The sequence below is a fragment of the Canis aureus genome, chromosome 23, assembly GCF_053574225.1.
Source record: "Canis aureus isolate CA01 chromosome 23, VMU_Caureus_v.1.0, whole genome shotgun sequence".
NCBI lineage: Eukaryota > Metazoa > Chordata > Mammalia > Carnivora > Canidae > Canis > Canis aureus.
The window spans coordinates 46,113,827-46,131,150 of record NC_135633.1 but is presented as its reverse complement, the minus strand read 5'-3'; the positions used below and the strand labels follow the sequence as shown (position 1 = coordinate 46,131,150).

Genomic DNA, 17,324 nt, shown 5'->3' with positions numbered 1-17,324 from the left:
TTCCCCTCTGTTGCTGTCTTAATTCAGGTTCTTATCATCCCTTGCCCGGACAATTATGAGTTTCTAGTTAACTCCCCATAATGCTACTTGATAGTCTTGGGACAGTTGGAATCATTTGGATATTGTATATTTTGTCAGCAGTCACGAATCCCTGTTATATTCCTAGTGTCTAGGCCAAGGTATAACAACCCTGCTTAACATGTGACTATAAAGTAATAAGGAAGGTTCTTTAAGATTGTCATGTTAGCTCAAATTTAATTCATTCAACAAATATTTACTAAGCATCTCTTATGTGCCAGGACTGATCTAGAGCTGAGAATACAGTGGTGAAGAAGATAAAGACATTCCTATGGTTATGGGATTTCATGAGGCTCCACTGGGAGATGTAGCAAGTGCAAGGGCCCTGGGGTCAGGTAGTACCATATTCAGGAGTTGCCCCCAAACCTTATAAGTGTGTGAAGTCCATTCATTTATTCATTCACTCATTTACCGATCCATCCATTCATCCTTTTAATAAATACTTACTGAATATCAGTAATATATCAGGTGGTATTTCAGTTACTGGGGACACAGACAAAGCCCTGCCCTCTAGGAACTTAGGGTTTTGGGGGGAAGAAATAAGTATAATAATAAATGTATACATTTGTCATAAGCAAACTAATTTCAGATAATGTAATAACTATGAAGAAAGTAAAATAAGGTGATAAATTATAACTTACACCGACTCTTGTTAAGAGGGATCCACTTTAGATTAGGTGGTCAGAGAAGACCTTTCTGGAAAAATGGCATTTGAGCTAATGGCCAATGAAAGCAAAGAGCTGGAAAAAAGAGAAGAGAGACCTATAAGTGCAAAAAAAGTGAGATGAGAAAACACACAGGCATAGAGTAAAAAGAAGGAAAGCCAGGGTAGCTGGAGTCGAGTGAATGAAAGAGATCGTTTACAGATGTTGAAGAGGTAGATAGGGGCCAGGTTATGTGTGGGTTCTGGAAGCCATGTAAAGACACTCAGATTTTATTCTGAGTTGTTTAATCTGTCTGAAGCTTAGTTTCCTCAGATGTATAAAGAAATCTTAAAAGGTTGTAAGAAGCTCACACATTGTAATCCTTTCCTGTAATACTCAATGCATTGAGCCTTAGTTTAAGTGGCTACCATATGCCTAGGCCAGGAAATGAGAATAAAGAGGTGAGGAAAGCAGACTTATTCTTAAGGGCATCACAGTTGGTATGAAAGATGGACCCCTAAGAAAAAAATTATAACATAGTATGACAAATACAACGATAGATGTGTTTACTTCTTTTCTTTCTTATTCTCTCCATCCTAAAATTTGCAGCTGAGTTAGGGACACAAGCACCTCTTATGTGAATTATTTCTAGAGCTTTCTTACTAGTCCCCCTGTTTGCAGTTCTGCTCTTCAAAACCTTCACCATACTGCACCAGAGTGATCTTCCTAAAATTAAAGTGTGAATCAATTCATTCAAAAATACTTACTATGAAAAAGAACTTTACTATGTATCTACAATGTGTCAGGTTCCCTATTAAGTACTTGTGAAATATCCATAAACAAATGTCACCTGTGTGACAAAAATTCTTTCCACACTGTTCTACACTGTCCTAAGGACATAACATGAACTCCTTTGATTGTTCCATATAGTCCTCGGGTCTCTTGAAGGGTCCAGGATGATAGTACAAATGGAGGCTAAATACCATTTTAAAGTTAGAAATTAAACAATCAAACTGTTCTTAAATATGCTCTACCTGAATGCCTTAACAAATACAACTTCATAAGGGCCAGGAAGGCCAAGTTTCAATTTGGAACCCTTGGACATCTCAGAATTTGGGGCCAGAACAGTATGATACTGAAGATCTCTCCCTGTTTTCTCTACCCACTTACCCTTCAGAGAGACTTGTACACTAGCATGTGCACACTCCAGCTCTCATGTCCAAGATCTATCCACTGTCCCCCAAAACAGCTGCCTTATGGCTACTTCTCAGGTGTGCACACTCCCTGAAGTTTCGGGGTGTCAGATATCCAAAGCCTGGTCTAGAAGGGGACATGTCTTTCAGTCGGGCAAGATCTTTTGACTCTTTTGACTTTCATATAGGATTCCTCATACCACTGGAGGATAGCCATTGATGAATGAAGGCCCAAGAGGGCCCCTTAAAATATGCAAGCCAAGGGAAGGTCCCTGATTGCTCAAATTTAAGAGCAGTCCTGCTGATCCTTTTCCTTTGGCTGTTGCTTACCCGTCCACTTCGTGTCATGTACTCTAGCTCCCAAAATGTTTCAAATAGCTCATGGTCCATGCTTTACCTGTGCTTTCATTGCTGCCTTAAGCATCCCTCCTAAGTCATCCAGTTGTGTTACCTAAATCCTGTTTTGTTTTGTTTTGTTTTTAAATCTCAGCTTAAATATCCTTTTCTGTGGATGTCTTTCCCTGTGCCCCACTGTGGTAGTTTTAAACATGTGTATAAATTCTTTGACCCTGCCATTGAGAAGTGATGTCTAAGTCTGCCTCCCCACAACACCCCCCAAATCTCAGAGTTTTGTGACTGTTTGACCAATAGAAAATAGTGGAAGTGACACCATGTGACTTATGAGTTTAGATCATAAAGGGCATTTTCTACCTTATTTATTGTAATACTTCTTCTTGGAGCCCTGAAACTCCATGTAAGAAATCTGGCTACTCTGAGGACTTCCCAATGAGAGAATCCTAAGTAGACACTTGGGATAATTGTCCCGGCTAAGCCTAACTTTCTAGCAATCTCTACTAAGGAAGCTACATATGAGAGAAGCTACCTTGGATTCTACATCCTAGCTTATCTGCCAGATGAATACCACCACATGGTCTTATCTCATGCCTCCCATATCCTCTTAGTTTAAGGAAAAGATCTCTAAGTATCTTAAAGATGTAGTCCTTCTAACTAAAACTATCATGTTTCTAAGACTGGAGGGCATGTTCCTACCATAGCCCCATAGGCAGCCCATGGTTGAAAAGAGTTAATGTTTAAGAGATATGTGACTATGGTATTTTGTTTATGCAAGTGAATTTTATAGACTTATACACAAGAAACCCGTTTTTTTTAAATTTATTTTTTATTGGTGTTCAATTTACTAACATACAGAAAAACCCCCAGTGCCCGTCACCCATTCACTCCCACCCCCCGCCCTCCTCCCCTTCTACCACCCCTAGTTCGTTTCCCAGAGTTAGCAGTCTTTACGTTCTGTCTCCCTTTCTGATATTTCCCACACATTTCTTCTCCCTTCCCTTATATTCCCTTTCACTATTATTTATATTCCCCAAATGAATGAGAACATATAATGTTTGTCCTTCTCCGACTGGCTTACTCCACTCAGCACAATACCCTCCAGTTCCATCCACATCGAAGCAAATAAGAAACCTGTTTTTAAACGAATTACCCACAAGGCCAAATCCTGACTGGCTTGGGGGCAGGGGCAGAAATGGTACAAAAAGAAAATATTTGGGTCCCTGAATCTCTGTGAGCAAGAAGCTCACCAAGAAAATTACTCAGCTGCAAACATAAGTAAGACTGCCTCAGAGAGCAGACACAAGGGAGCAAAGAATGGACCTGAGAATTCATGGGGAATTCCTAGAAGCAGGATGAAATTCTAATCAAAGAATAGACAACAAGTTCCTGACTGAATTTCAGAATTGCTTTGAACCAGTGACTGTTCTGTGCTGTCTCCTCCTCCTTCTTCTTCTTTCTTCTTCTTCTTCTTCTTCTTCTTCTTCTTCTTCTTCTTCTTCTTCTTCTTCCTTCTTCTTCTTTCTTCTTCTTCTTCTTCTTCTTCTTCTTCTTCTTCTTCTTCTTCTTCTTTTCTTTTTCTTCCTCTTCCTCTTCTTCTTTTTAAGATTTTATTTATTTATTTGAGAGAGAGAGAAAGAGCTCTCACAGATAGGGAAGGGGCAGAGGGAGAGGCAGAGCAGGGAGCCCACCTGATTCAGGGATCAATTCCAGGACCCTGAAATCATGAACTGACCTGAAGGCAGACACCTAACTGACTGAGCCACCCAGGTGCCCCTTCATGCCTTTTTTTGAACAAGAGTATATATATTGCAGGTTTTCCTCGGTTTTCCTACCACTGTATGGGTAGGGATCGAAAAATGTCCCTTTAAGTTCATAGGTCTTCAGATGAGAGGAACTAAGAGAACTGGACCTCAGGAAATTTCTATTTCTGGATTTAATTTGAACAATGAGATCCTGTTCATCAGGCCTGAACCCACTGCCATCATAGGATGAGACTTATAAAGGAGGGGGAAGTGAGTGTATCCTGCATCAGTGAGAAATGTAAATAATTTAAGGAAAGAGATGACTGGCAGTTTAAAATACAGCTACAGATTCTTTAACAATCCTATTGAGAGAAAGAGTCTAACTCCTCTACCCTTGAACCTAGCAAGGTAACAAATTATTGATGCCACCTTGACTCTTACAGACTAATCAATCTCCCAGCTGAATATTACCAAGTGACCTCCAACAACACCACATGAAAGAAAAGACTTGACTACCTGATCCCTGCCCAAATTCCTGACCTTCAACTAACGTGATGTAAATAAGTGGTTGTTACATTAAACCACTAAGTTTTAGGATGGTTTCTTACACAGCAATACATAACTAGAATATTACTCGGAACTGGCTTTAAATGCCCTGTCTGTGCTTTTATGGGACCCTTTTACCACATTGTGATATAATTATCTGTCTACTTGTCTTTATCACCTTCTTGGAGAAACTGTATCCCCAGCATCAAGAACAGTGGCTTGCATAGGAGGACCCAAGTTGGTATTTTTTTTCTTTTACTTTTCCTACCAAAGACTTGCTATAAATAAATAAACAAACTCCAAGGTTAGAGTAAATAGAGATTCTTAAACATGTTTCTTTGCTTTTGTTCTGGTCTCGTGAGGCTGTGTAGGCCTGGTCTACCTGTGGATATTAAGGGACACATACTAAATGAGGGACACATACTAAAATAAGAAACAGGTCCAGGGTAGTTAGTTTCCTTTGATATACACATGGATTTGAAACCAAAGTAAATAATTGCTGTGCAGAAACATGTTTTGAGGTTTGCCTCTCCCAGAACCTTTGAAAAATAGGACATACTGCATAGCCAAATCCCCAACACCTTTGGGTTTGCACATCTCTACTAATCCCATCCAGATATACTGATTTTCACATAGTGGATTTCTGGTTCCAAGTCTTTTCCAGGATGAAAACAACTTCTAGCAAGAATTGCTCTTCCGTGAGTAGCAGCCTGCCCAATACTCCCACAGTGTCACAGTCACCCCAACAATTTCAGGCCTGACCCTCAACCTTCCTGTTTCAGAAATACTCACTTTATTTAAATGTATGTTGAGTCTACCTGAAAGAAAGCCTGGGGTCAGCCAGGCTTGAATCCCAGGCCAGTCACTCACCAGACATGTGAATGTCACCAAATTACTTAATCTCCCTGAGCCTGTTTCCATATAAGTAAAAGGAAGTTAATACTAGTATCTACTTACAGGGTCATTGCAAGCATCAGTTGAACTGATACAAGTAAACATTCAGCCAAGTTCTGATACATACAAGCTCTCAGTGAATTAATGAATGCTAGTTGTTCCTATCATCATCATCATCATCATCATTATTATTATTATTAATATTATTATTATATCCTCCCATTCTCGGTTCTCTCATTAGAAAATGATCAGACCCAAGTGACTGAAATCTCCTCCAGATTGCCTGAGTCTGTTCAGAGACAATGGATTGGTCATGACTGCCCTGGAAACCTATTACCTTGTTTCTTTTCTTTAGAGGAAAGTGCCAAACCAACACTTGGCATAAACTGCGAGAGGATCAATATCATAGAGGAAAAAAATATATATCCCAGGGTTTTTTTTTCTCTAGTTTATGACCTGCCCCATTTTCCTGTGATTTCTACATTTACCCTGTCAGATATAGACTTCTGTAGTTACAAGACCATATTTTCTAAACTGCAAAGAAGAATCCATGGTCTCATAAATACAAGTGTTTTCAAGGGGGCAACATGACTCAAGATTTTAAATTGGGACTTCTCTAGACAAAATGTAGGACATATGGTGACCATACCCATAGTTCTCAAAGCCAGATGCCGACTGGCTCCAAGAGAAGAAAACGAAAACAATCAGAAACCTCTTCTATTTGCCAAAACAAATTTTGTGTCTCTCTCAATGTTATTTCTGTAGATATCTTTGTTTGAATTGGGCCCGTTCACCAGTTCCATTTCTGCTACCATCTCTGGGGTTGAGGGAAAGAAAACACCTTCGTGTTCACTCATGTGAGCAAGGATTTCTTTTTGGGTGGATTTTAGGAGTAAAGGAAATTAGAAAACTTTTTAAAATTTTTATTTATTTTATTCGTAGAGTCCCTCCCCCTTTTTTCCACTTAGAGAGTCTTCTATTATAGCTTTTTCATCTTATCGATACCTCACCAAATAATAATAATAATAATAACAATAATAATAATAGTAGTAAAAGTTACTATGATTAAACACATTCAGTGTAATGGGCACTTACACATTTACGCCTAAATATGAGCTTGTACAGTAGATGACATTGTCTCCAGTGACTGGAGAGTATAGGAAACTTGTCCAAGTTAACACAATTAGTAAGTGCTAGAATAGAGATTTGAACCCCCAAATATCTAGCTTACAAATGTTCTCTAATCTGTGTATTGCTTCTTACAAACTGCCTTTCAGAAATGAGATTTAGATTCAGTGAACATATACTGAGCATCTACCAGGTGCTGTACTAAAATACACTATTTCATCCTCACCACAACCTTGTGAGATAGGAAATGCAGTCACCATGTTTGACGGTGAAATACCAGGAGGTTAAGAAATATTCCCAGGGTCATCTAATCTGTCGTTAATGGAGCCAGGAATCAAATGCACCTCTTCTGTTGTCATTGTTTTTTGTTTTGTTTGTTTGTTTTACAATGGGATGAAACATTTTAATCTGATGGCGGCTCATAATACTGTACAGGAAGCACGCCCAGCTCTATGAGGTCCCCTCCAGGTTGTAAGGAAGTTCTCAAAAATAACTGGATTTGCAAGAGCTTGGCCCCTTGCTCATGGGAGGGAGAGGGAATGGAACGGGCAAAGCACTGAGGTCTGCTCCCTCATCACTGGTCACTCATAAATCCAGTTCTGAGCACAGCTCTTGTAATCCACCAGCTCTTCAGGCTGGAACCACACGCCAATCTCCTTCTCCACACTCTCCACAGAATCGCTGCCATGGATAATGTTCCTGCCAACTTGGATGCAAAAGTCCCCACGGATGGTCCCAGGTTTGGAGTCCGCAGGGTTGGTCTCTCCGAGCATCACTCGGCCTGTCTTCACCACATTCAGTCCCTCCCACACCATGGCAACCACAGGCCCTGACTGCATGTACTTCTCCAGGCTGGCAAAGAATGGACGGTCCTTCAGGTCAATATAGTGCTCCTTGAGAAGGTCTTCAGAAGCCTGGATTAATTTCATAGCAATGAGGCGGAATCCCTTTTGTTCGAAACACTTGATGATCTCTCCCAAGAGGTTGCGCTGGACTCCATCAGGCTTGATGGCAATGAAGGTGCGTTCACTGTTGGCCATAGTACTTTCCAGCTGCTACCGCCGCAACCTGTTGTTGTTTTGATTGCAAGTTCAAAACTCTAAGTCATCATATGGTATCTCATAACAGAAGTACAAAAATTTGGAGTATATTTAGAAACTTGAGCACAGCGAGGATATAGAATGAAGAAAGGTGGCATGAAGGGAGGTCGTCAATCCCTTCACGGAGACCTACCTTTTAGGATGAATGAGTTTATCTTTGGTAGGCTGTGGGAACAGAGCTGGTGAGCATGGAGGAGAGTGAAAGGAACAAAAAATTAAAGAAAGGAACACCAAATACCATCTCAGTATTACTTAAGTCTTAGAACTGTGGAAGGCCATTTTCATTTTAAGAGATCTGCATTTTAATCGAGAATATTTTTTTAGAAAAAGCTTCAAGTGACTATTTGAATTTTTAAAGTAGAAACAAAGAGTAGAACCAAGAAGCAGAGAAAGAAATTGGTATCAATAGGGTAAATGTCAGAAGGCAAAATAATTTTTATTTTGGTCTAAGAAACAAAGTACTTCTTAAGTGATTCTGCTATAAATGAGAAAAAGAGTAAAACATTAAAGGTTAAAATCTTAGATAATTTCAAGTTTGGATTCTACAGCTAGCCCATACTTCCAGTTTATCTTTAACATTCTAGTTGCTCAAGTACATTCAACTTGGTGTGGAGGAAGAGTGGGGGAAACAGTAACATGCTCCTTGTTCATTTTGACCTCAGGGTTCAATATACAGAAAAGTTAAAAGATCAAAACAAAATCTCACACCATCCCACCATCCTGACATTGTTAACATTTTGACATATTTCTAATTTTTTTCTCTCTTTGGTTCCAAAATTAAGACTATAAAAAAATGTCTTTTTTACTGAAAGTATATCAGAAGCATTTTCCCCATGTCACTAGTGTTTGAGGACATGGATTTTAATCACATTAATAAACATGCATCTACATAATGTAGTATATTTAAGTAATTCTCTATTGTTGGATATTTAGATTAATTTTGGATTTTCACAATTATAAATGTGGTGTTCATCTTTGTGCATAATTATTCTATGACCTGTACTTCTTTTACATACCCTTTGTTTGGTGTTTCTCAGCTTTTTTCCCCCTCAAAGATATGACTAATGGTATTCATATATAAGACTTCTTATAGAGTTATATCTTAGGCTTACCTAAGCTTATAGCTGATTTCTTGTTTTAATTAAATGTGATACCTTGACATTTTTCTTCCTCTCAAGAAAGCACAGAAGAGTGATGCAAAGGATTTCCATGAGTCTGCTATATTTTATAAAATAACACTGTCTACATTTCAGTACTTTATTAGTAGTAATAATTTATTTCAAGAATATCTTATAGTTGATTGTGCCACCTAAATGGAGAAGCACTGTTTAGCTGGCCTTAGCAAGCACCTTGTACTCCCTAAGTGGCTATGACATGCATTTTCTTATTGAAGACACCTTATATAGCTATGATTTCTATCTTCAGGAATCAACCAACTCATAGTAGTAAATTGTAAGCTGTAGACAGAATTAGGTCTTCATTTTGAGAAGGGAGTAGTGTAAGCTTTGGGAAGGCTGAGTAAGTGTAAATGGATACACATTACCCATCTCCATTGCACCCCATATTCCAGAGATTCTGATGCTGTTTTCCTGGAGGTGCCCCTTTCCCATAGCCCCTGACTCTAAACCACTGCAATATTCTAAATAAGCCTCTTTGTTCTCTCAGGCCAGCATCTGGGGTCTGAAATTCTAGCTAATTCAGCAGCCTACCTCTTCAGCTTTGAGTAAGGCCAAGATGGATTTTAGGTTGGGAGACATGTGACCATTTAAGAGAAATGAAGATGAATTGTGGCACCTGGATGGTAACTTGATATTATCTCCTCCAGGAGAGGTGTTCTACTTGGAACATTTGTAGGATGTGACCTTTCCACAGTTGAGAGGAGCACTGTCATCTAGGTGTGGTGCTGGGAAATCAACCCATCTTGATGGGTCTGAATATTGCATCTTAGAATAATCTAATCAAAGGTAAAAGACATTTGCCTTCTGGAAGCTTTTTATGCTGTATTAGTTGACCCATTTGGCTACAATGATAGCACTAACTCTTGAACTAATTTTCTTAAAGGGAATTAATTTTGTTCATTAAATCAAAGAAATTGTTCAACAACCAAATTATGGGAAGGTCAGGGATGCTACCGGAAAAGGAAATAGCTAGACCCCAGAGATGTAGATAATGTCAGAACTCTCCCTCCTTCTCTCCAACTCTCCTGCCTTCTTTCTCCCCTTCTCCATCTCTTACTTGGATTTCTTTCCTCACAGGGATCTTATTCTGCATCACTGCAAATTTGTTTTGCTGAAAATATGAGACAGAGTGGAATTGGTACTTGCAGGTTTTATATTTTACAGTTTTTACCTCTGAGGAGGATTGCCAGACTAGTCTTCCACCTCAAGTCCAAAAGCCAGGGAAAAGCCATTGGCTAGTTTGGGTCAGGTGTTCATACAAGGACCAATAAATTGTAAGCAAGGAGATACCATAAGAAAAGTGTTGAAGAAATGGAGAGGAAACTTTTCTCCTAAAAGTGTTTACTCAATCAGCCTGCATGGAAGCCTTGTATTTTCAAATATTTTGCTGAGGGAGAGAAAAGGGAGTTGAAAGTGGAAGAAAGGAGAAAGAGAAAGGAGTATTATATTATCCACATTCAGATCACTTATTTTTCCTCGTGCTCATGAATCTCTTTTTTCCCTTAACTTTCCAGCACTGAGGTTCACAGAGAGAGACCAGAGGTCATATTTTCTGGCTTAGGGAAGCAGAGGCTGGGCGTGTTTTGCAGGCTGTCAGTTTTCCCTGGCGAGTTCCTACTGTAAAACAGCAGAATTGTTTGGTCTTTCCCACACCCTGGCATTCAGTAGATGGCTTCATTCCACTGCAGCAAATTGAACATTGCACCCTGATGGGAAACATATATATAAGCAATCAAACCAGGTTTTTATTAAATGGACACAACATTGGTTGGTATTCATTTAAATAATTTCCTGGGGTCTTCTGTGGACTATATGTGTATACTAAGAATTTGCAAAGTATGTCATGCTGTTACAGTATTCTCAGCTTGCCACACAGTTTTGTTTACTGCTGAACTTTGGAGGGTAGATGGGATAATCAGGCCTTCCGTGTCAATTCACTGGGGTGTGTGATTATGAAAGAAGAATGGATATTCTAAAATTTATTCATTTTTTCCTCATATATGTCAAGGTTCAGATGCCACTGAAACTTGGAAAACATTGTATACTCTGATGGTCAGGAATTAGCCAGAAAAGCCACAACGTAAAAAAGCAATTGACATTGAAACAGGCACCTAAGAGACAGGTCTCTATTAGTCTGCCCCATTTATACTTAAGGTTTCAACATAAAAAGAAGTGGTGGTTGACACTGACAGTCTTTCCTAAAGAAGCACCTTGCCCAAGTCTCTGCCAAGTCAAATAGGTATGACATAGATTTGGGGCCCTGATCAGTTTATTTCTGGATCTGTGCTTTGAGTTCCAGGCTAATAAAATTTGTTTGTTTGCACTTGGTGGAGATATCAAACTCAAAAGGCTCTAAGATGTCTGGTAAGTTACATAAAATTGTTGTAGATGGGATGAGTAAACCCCATCTAAAAAGGAGAGCTTATATTTACTTCTAGTAGGTTATTGTTATAGGCTTATAATTGTCCAACTTCCTTTTTTTCTTTTAAGAGAACCTATAAATCTAGTCCTTTCAAATAATGATCAAATATGGCCCCCTCAAATATATGGACAGACTGTTTTGGGGTCCCTTCACCTTGTAGGACTCAAAACTTTCTGTTAACTCTGCCTATTTTTGGAGTTCTGGCCTTTGAACCACATTTAGCATTAAATATTTCTGTACTTTCTTTGGTGGAAAGAGAAGTTATCTTGTTTTTGAACAAGGCCACATCTTTTTACCTTCCATCCCATCTTTTATCCTTCTTTGCAGTGTTTGAGCATGGAATGGACTTCACAGCACCATTTTAACAAAAACCCTGGTTCATGCTCTTTCAGCTTCACCATATACTCTTGGTTGGGATGCCTTTTCTGGTGTATTTCAGTCTGTCATATTTGCAGAGACTGAATTTGTTAAATTCCCCGCTGAAGTTCACATAGCATATGTCTACAGTACTCTTTCTCTCTCCTGATCTAGCAGCACTGTGAAGGAAAGAAATTACATTAATGTGGTTTATCTTTTTTTTAGTATACTTATGCTGTTTTCAAGCAATCAGCATTTTCTTTGCTTCATGCTATCACAACATCTATTTAATAGTTTGTTTTAGAATTTTCCAGGAATTAGTAGCAATCTCAGTGGCCTACCTTTTCTGAGATCATCCCTCTCCTTTCTATTTTATTTTTTAAAAGATTTTATTTATTTATGAGAGACACAGAGAGAGAAACAGAGACATAGGCAGAGGGAGAAGCAGGCTCCATGCAGGGAGCCCAATTCAGGACTTGATCCCGGGACTCCGGGATCAGGCCCTGAGTCAAAGGCAGATGCTCAACCGCTGAGCCACCCAGGCATCCTCATCCCTCTCTTTTTTAAAGTTTGTATAGTATATACCTGTAAGTTTTTGAAAACTTGTTTATACTCATAATTATTAAAACTATAGTCTTGCAGCCTGGGCACAAAACTGGAGGAAAGCTAAAATGTGTAGGGAAAGTATCCAAGCAGAGAAAGATCTTAACAAGTTAAAACAATGAATTCAATTTCATGAAATGCATTTTGGAAAATATAAGCTTCTATATCTAAGCAAAAAATAAAACAACTATAAAAAGAAATCAAAGATCTTGATTGTGCAGTTTTCCAAAGATACATCATATAACACTATTCTCAGATGTGGCCACAGTGGACAAAGAATAAGAAAGAGCCTCCTGGAGCAGAACCTGGTACCAACTAGGATGCCTGTCCAAGATCTCACCCTCTCATGTCACTGCATACAGGGATTCCTCACTAATTCTGTCTGTGTGGGATACACTGTAGACTAGTAACTCTTGCATATTGTCTTAATTTCTCTCCTTTTCAGCTAGGAATTTGCATTGTGAATATTCTATTTTCCCTCCATATTGCACACTATTTTGTGTGTGTGTGTGTGGGGGGGGAATGCTTTAATATATCACTTAGTGATGAGTTATAAGTCCATGAAAAGCCACATCTGGCCCTGCCCTAGAAGAATGTTTGCCATTCAGAGAATCTCAATTTACAGCTAGATGTAGCCGTTAACTGTTTCCTATGTCAGGGAAAGTATGTCCTTTCTTTCCTTTTGTATACAAAATAATTGAGATTATGTGAGAGAAGAGGGTATATCCTAAGGTGTCTTGTGCACAATAAATGGAGTGAGTAAAATGTCTTTGTCTATCCAGTATCATTCTGCATTCCTTCTTTTGGGTAATTATCCTTCCCTTACCTTGCATAGTAATTTTGTTCAGCCCATGTGGGTTCAAGGGGGTCTGCTTTCTCTTCCTCCACCCCCTCAGTCCCTAGGGATGTATGTTTGACTTAGAACTGATAGACCAGAATTCTCCATTCTCACAGCCAAGTAACTGGTGCAAAAGATGTCCATGAAAGACACATCAGCTCCATCACCTTCCATTGGGCCTTGGAACCACTGGACTCAGCTATGCCCAAATAACTCTGGGGGGCTTTTCAATTAATCCATTCTTAAAAATCAAGATAATTTGAGTTGGGGAGCTGTGACTTGCAACTGAATGGTTCATGACTACAACTCAGCTTCTTATTTAGGAAATATTTCTTAAGATTCAGATTTGGACACGAATGGAATGGACTATTTTCAGTGAGAAATGCATTTACTCACTACCCAAAGGGGAACAAATCAAAATCTCACCCAGTATTATATCTAGCCCTAAGAGTTGTGCCATTTCCTTTCAGGGCTTAATGTGGCAACTGTTAGCGCTCAGAGAAGTATTCCCAAGGGTTCCTAAATGAGAAAGAATGGATGGGAATGGTCCTTGGGTAAACAATCACTGATGTATGCATGTCACGAAGCAGAGATTCTTGTATTCTTTAAGGTCCAATTCAAAACTGATATGCCCTATTCCTATGAAATAAAGTTAGAATAAATTAAACTTAAAAATACTTTTCCTAATTTATTTTGCTTAAATTATATCTTTTTGCTTTTTCTATGTCTAAGGTTAGTAGGTTGTTGCTCAAACCCCCTTTACCATTGGACATTAATCTGTCTTCACATTACAAAGAAATGTTGAAAATTTCAAGCTTGATATAAATTGATATAGCTTGAGTTTATCTGATTTTGGTGGGAATTACTGCCATAGAGTACAAATTTTTGTTGTGAGGCATCTGTGTAAAGACATTTTAATTCCTGGAGCAACTTAGATATCAAGAGGTTGAACATTTCCTTCTGTTACTCTTTTATAAAATAATAGTCATAGTGCCTGTGGCTTGTGAAGTTTTATGGGAAGCCATGAAGAGAAGCTGTAGTATGAAAGGATGCTTATTAAAATGCTACATACATTATGTATGAATCTGCACTTTTTTTGACCTCCTCTCCTGGAACTGTCCCAATCCAGATTACACCAGGCTGCGCTGTGAAACTCAGAGGAAACTGCAAGTCTCTTTAATTGGGGCATTAGGAAGTTTCAAAACACCAATTCAAGAAAGCCTCTCAAGGCTTTAAGTTTCTCAAAATATATAAGCCAAGTTTTTGTGCGAATGCCATGTTCTACCCTGAGAACGATAGCTGCAGTCAACATTGAGTATGTCAGGCTGGCGGCCTGTCAAAAGCAGGGATTGAAAGCCTTATTTTAGAGTCTTATGGAACCAGCAAAATTAAGAAAATAATATATGTGTGGTAGAGGGTTCTGCTTTTGGATTTATAAACTGTAGATTCTCCACTTATTAGCCTTAGGAGACATAAATGAATAGGTGTTTAGTATAAAGGGAAGATAGAAGTATCATGGAAAGAACAGATGCTTTTTTCAGGCACATTTAAAATTCTCAGAACCAGCTGGTTTGGAATTCTGGAAGGAGCCTTAATCTTTTGATCTGGTGAAAGGCATCTTTGCAGCTTGAAAGGCAGAGAGACAAAAGGGGACTCACGTCTTCCCTAATAGCTGAAAGCTCCCATTTGGTGAGAAAGGGATGGTTTAAATCAGGCATGCAAAAATAAATTACTGAACCACCCACCTCTTCTCCTACTCAACTGCCTGAGCCAGGAGTTCAGGCTGGCAGGTACCACCCTCCTTCTCCCCGCACACCCCCCACCCCTTTGAGAACAACTCAGAGAAGATGCAACTATAGAAGGGTTGTTGGTAGTGATAGAAGGGTAGTGAGGGGCCAATGTTTGTTGCATGTAAACATGCCCCCACACTTAGGCAATGGGAAGACTTTTCTTGGAAACTGGAATACATATGAGTCAAAGACAAGGATCAAATCTCTGAAAATACAATTTAGAAAAAAAGCATTTTGACTTTTCTGAAAATCCAAAAGCATATTTTGACCTAATTCTTAACATCATTATCTGCTTGTAATCATTATTTGCCTTAACTTTCATATACAGTTTATATCCTGTTCTAGGTATTAGCTTGGCAAAACGAATCTTAGAGAAATTCATTCCATTTTTTTTTTTCAGTAAGATTTACTGAAAATGCCAGGCCTTATGCAAGATAGCTGGGACAGAAGTTAATCACCTCATTTTGCCCTGAAGGAATTCAGTGGCAAAAACATAAATACAAAAATAATTTAAGGTTCTGGATAAAAATTAGTGACTGATGCTACCAATTTTTCTCCTCTCCTTTGTCACCTCCTGCTACAAATGATAGTAAAGAAATAGGAGAAGTATTAATACACAGGGACAGAAACATCAGAAGACACAGCAGCAAGTGAGCAAATTCTTGGAATAACTAAAGCAAACAGGAGAGAAGTAGCAAATTGAGAGGAATGGAAGAAATGCGGGCCCAAGAGCCTGCTGAGGGGGTACCCAAAGGAGCAAGAGGTTTGCCAGCAGGTTGTGACTTATACATATTGGGGGTTGGGAGGTGGGAACACTGTACATGACCACCAACCCTACTTTAAATCCATTATCACTGACCACCGCTTTGAAGTATTCGATATTGTTAGCCTTGGACGATGGCTAAGAACATACCAAATGAATTCCATCCATTCTAGGCATGATGGAGCAGAGTTGGTAGGGAAACAGGTGAGAAGGCTCATGCATTGGTCTTCTCACCTGGCTCTATTTGTATGTAAACCGAAAGTGAACCAATTGGGCTTCCATCTTCCAGGCGTCCCATGGCTGCAGCAAGCCTTAGGGGGAAAAAGATTGTAGAGAAACATGCTCTCTTGTTGGCACAAAACAATTAGCTAAATATAAATGGGAAGCAAACCAAATAGTGAAGGAGTTCCTGTTGTGTACCTCCTTTCCGATTCTGGACTATAGTTTCTAAAGGCAACAGGAAAGCAGTTTTGCCCCAGGAATTTTCAAACCATATAAACTTTGGTAGGCCCCCAGCTCCTCATAATTTCCCAAGAAAACAGCTCAGCTTGCTTTGCGTCTAGAAGTCATGATGTATATTAGCTTTATTTATTTATTTTTAAAGATTTTATTTATTTATTCATGAGAGACACAGAGAGAGAGAGAGAGAGACAGACAGACAGACAGACAGAGGGAGAAGGAGGCTCCGTGCAGGGAGCCCAACATGGGACTCGATGCCAGGTCTTCAGGATCAGGCCCTGGGCTGAAGGCGGCACTAAACCGCTGAGCCACTTGGACTGCCCTGTATATTAGCTTTGAATGGAAAGGTACACTCCTATCCCGTGAGCCTGTGGGAGACTCTGACACTCTAAGATAAAGGGCCCATAGTTTTTAGATTTTTCCCTTGTGATCCCAACCATAAAGTGTGAGACCTAGTGAGGATTAGGAGAGGCTGGTTGGAGCTCAGGAGAGAGATGAGAACTGGAGGTACAGGTTTGGAAGTCCTCTGTAAGCCAAACCATAGGGATAGAGGGTGGCCCAGGGGTAATGAGGAGGATAGGAAAAGATGTGGAGATGAACAAGTGGAAAAGAATTCATAAGATTGGCAAGAATATCCAGAGAACATCTAGTACGGTGGAAACCCAATGGGAAATGGGAATATTAAGGTGGTTGGTGCAGACAACATTTTCAAAAACTTCATTTGTGAAGGGCAAGAGCAAGATGTCAGGGGTGTACATGTGAAATTGATTCAAGAGATAGAATGAGAAATTCTCTACCCAGTATTCTTTTATAATACAGAGCACTGAAACACTATAGATAATTTTATGTTAGACCTTAACGTCTTGTTCATACTTACTTGAGAAAAACACAACTTTGTTTAAGTTCAACACTATAATTTTTTCATACAAGCATTCATGGAGCTCAGCACTGCCATAGAAAAACACAAAATCATAGTAATCAGTTTCACTTTAGTCTCATGGATATTAACCTCAAATGGGTTCTTAGAGCTGCCCAGCAACCCTGCATGCCCTACTTGATTCACTCTCCCTGTTTTACACATGACTATTCCATGCCCTCTCATCCCTCCACAAACTTCCAGCCCCTCTCCCCCAACCTCACATCTCAACTGATAATCTGGCTTCATGTTTCACTGAGGAAAGAGAAGCAATTAGAAAAGAATTTCCACAAGCTCCAGACCACAGATCCCTTTTGAC

General features: G+C 39.3%; 1 protein-coding gene and 1 pseudogene across 16 annotated transcripts in view; one reads left to right on the top strand and one right to left on the bottom strand.

Moving 5' to 3' along the window:
* Positions 1-7,646, top strand: part of FAM76B (family with sequence similarity 76 member B) — a 177,132-nt gene extending 169,486 nt beyond the window's left edge. For all 15 annotated transcript variants that reach the window (XM_077867545.1, XM_077867540.1, XM_077867546.1 and 12 more), the window contains one exon: positions 7,256-7,646. The gene's annotated coding sequence lies outside the window, so the exon portion shown is untranslated. The remainder of the gene's footprint in view (positions 1-7,255) is intronic.
* On the bottom strand, positions 6,969-16,984 carry LOC144295105 (nucleoside diphosphate kinase A pseudogene; annotated as a pseudogene). The gene is made up of 2 exons (XR_013362514.1): positions 16,967-16,984; positions 6,969-7,647 (listed from the first exon to the last, which is right to left on the bottom strand). The product of XR_013362514.1 is annotated as a nucleoside diphosphate kinase A pseudogene (transcript).
* Between the last annotated feature and the right edge of the window lie 340 nt (positions 16,985-17,324).